The 2,623-nt window shown below is 69.4% G+C and overlaps 1 non-coding gene across 1 annotated transcript; it reads left to right on the top strand.

Moving 5' to 3' along the window:
* Positions 1–2,225: 2,225 nt before the first annotated feature.
* LOC128829734 (5S ribosomal RNA) lies at positions 2,226–2,344 on the top strand. Its single transcript, XR_008443438.1, has one exon. It is a non-coding gene; the product is annotated as a 5S ribosomal RNA (ribosomal RNA).
* The last annotated feature ends 279 nt before the right edge of the window (positions 2,345–2,623 follow it).

Below are 2,623 nucleotides of genomic sequence, written 5' to 3'. Positions count from 1 at the left end.
CGGCCAGACGGCCCCACGCATGGAGGGCCGGGCACGTGCCCGGGCCGCCCCGAGGAGGGAAGTCCCCATCGGTCCCTGGATCCGTGCACGCGAAAAGGAAGAGGGTCCCGATCCGCCTGAACACCGGACGGCCCCGCGGTTGGGGTGCCGGCCCGCGAAGGGCCCTTCCCGTCGCGAACGTCAGCGCCACATCGATCGGCGGGCGCGAGAGGAGCGGGCCCCCCCTCCCTCCGGGGGGGCGCCGACACTCGGAGCTCGGCTCCCGGCCGCTGCGGGGCCCGTGAGCTAAGAGCCGGGAAAAGCGGGCCGTCTCGGCGGAGGGCCGGGTGGGTGCTGGCCTCCGCCCTCAAACGTGCCCGTTCCCCCCCTCCCACGCCGGGCAGGGTCGGGTACAATACTCGGATTGATCCCCTAGGCTGAGCTCCGGTTCTCACAGGCTCTGAAAAACCTGTCCTCACAAATCTCCGCACACAGTCCTCGAAAGACGGGTCGAAAAAGCCAAAGCCCCGCCTTCGGCGGTACGAAACTGGAACCGGGCGCCACCTCGTGGTTCCCTCGGTCGGCCGAGACGGCGTTGGGCGACCCCTTCCGGACATCCGCGAGACGACCGGCCGTCAGGTCAACCCATTCGCTCCAAAGGGGTTGACCCGGTGGCCGGGAGGGGACTTTGAAAATTTTTCAGACTTGGAAAACTTTTTTTTTTTTTTTTTTTTCCCCCAGCCCGCTTCCTCCGGGTTGACCCGGTGGCCGAGCGTCTCACCGTCCCCGGACGCAGCGAGGTACTGCCTCCCGGCCGTCAGGATCGGGCCCACGGAAGTCTGATTTTTTAAAAAAATTTGCCGACGCCACCGCGGAGGGCTACCCGGCCACCCCGGGCCCCGGAGCCGGAAAAGGGAAGAAAAGGATCGGGCCCACTAGAGACATGGACCCGGCCGCCAAGCAGGCCGCCCTGGGCTCACCCTCCCCGGCCGCAGCGAGGGACATCCTCCCGGCCGACAGGATCGGGCCCCTGGAAGTCTGGGGGGGGGGGGGGGAAATCCGCCCCACGCCTCCGAGGAGGGCTGCCCGGGCGGGCCGGGCCCCGGAGCTCGGAAAAAAAAAAAAAAACACCCCAAAAAAGGATCGGGCCCACTAGAGACATGGACCAGGCCGCCCTGGGCTCACCCTCCCCGGCCGCAGCGAGGGACTGCCTCCCGGCCGACTGGATCGGGCCCCTGGAAGTCTGGAAAAAAGAATGGAACCTGACGCCTCCGAGGAGGGGGCGCCCAGGGAAGGAGGGAGATCCGGGTCGACCTGGTGACCGGACGGGAAAGCGGCCACCGGGCGTGCCCGTTCAAACCTAGGGGTTGACCTGGCGGCCGGAAAGCAAACCGGCCACTGGCTAGCCCCGTCGGCAACCTACGGGTTGACCTGGTGGCCGGGAAGCGAACCGGCCAGCAGGTGAACCCGTTCGATTCCACGGGTTGACCTGGTGCCCGGGAGGGGACTCTGAAAAATGTTCAGCCCTTTCGGCTCGGGGTTGACCTGGTGGCCGAGAGGGGACTCGGACGGCAGGCAAGCCGCCCTGGCCTCACCCACCCCGGCCGCAGCGAGGGACTGCCTCCCGGCCGACTGGATCGGGCCCCTGGAAGTCTGGGGGGAAAAAGAAAATGGAACCTGACGCCTCCGAGGAGGGGGCGCCCAGGGAAGGAGGGAGATCCGGGTTGACCTGGTGACCGGACGGGAAAGCGGCCACCGGGCGTGCCCGTTCAAACCTACGGGTTGACCTGGTGGCCGGGAAGCGAACCGGCCAGCAGGCGAACCCGTTCGATTCCACGGGTTGACCTGGTGCCCGGGAGGGGACTCTGAAAATTTTTCAGCCCTTTCGGCTCGGGGTTGACCTGGTGGCCGAGAGGGGACTCGGACGGCAGGCAAGCCGCCCTGGGCTCACCCTCCCCGGCCGCAGCGAGGGACTGCCCCCCCTCCACCCACCCACCCCCCCCCCCGGCTGACAGGATCAGGGCGCACTGGATGTCCGGGACAATATTTTCCCCGACGCCGGGGAGGGCGGGCGGGCGGAGGGGCTCTGGCGGCCAGCCCGGGCCCCGGAGCTCGAGAAGGAAAAAAGGACCGGGCCCGCGAGAGACGGGGGCCCTGCCGCAGGGGGGCAGTCCGACCGGGGCTCACCGTGCGGCAGGCCCGGGCGTCGGCAGGGGAAAGCGGGCGAGGAGGCGCGGGGGCCGGGTGCCTACGGCCATACCGGACCGAACGCCCCCGATCCCGTCCGATCTCGGAAGGTAAACCGTCCCGGGCCTGGCTAGTACTTGGATGGGTGACCGCCTGGGAATCCCAGGTGCCGTAGGCAGCTTTTCCCGGTCCGAGCCAGCTCTCTCTCCTTTTCTGGGGAGGAAGGAGAGGGGGGGGACGGGCCGGAAAGCCCCTCGTCGCTCCTGCCGAGTCGGAGGTCGCGGCCGCAGGTCACGGGTCTGGGCGCCTGGGGTCCGGCTCCCCACCCGGCTTCCTCCGCGGAGGACCCACCGAAGCCGCTGGGGGAGACCCCGGGCATGGGGCGGACTGGCCCGGACCCTCCCGGCCGCCGGCCCGCAGGACCGCCCCGAATCCCCCCGCCCCGCGGCCACCCAGG

The sequence above is a fragment of the Malaclemys terrapin genome, unplaced genomic scaffold, assembly GCF_027887155.1.
Source record: "Malaclemys terrapin pileata isolate rMalTer1 unplaced genomic scaffold, rMalTer1.hap1 scaffold_120, whole genome shotgun sequence".
Lineage (NCBI taxonomy): Eukaryota > Metazoa > Chordata > Testudines > Emydidae > Malaclemys > Malaclemys terrapin.
This window is presented reverse-complemented; position numbering and strand designations above follow the sequence as displayed.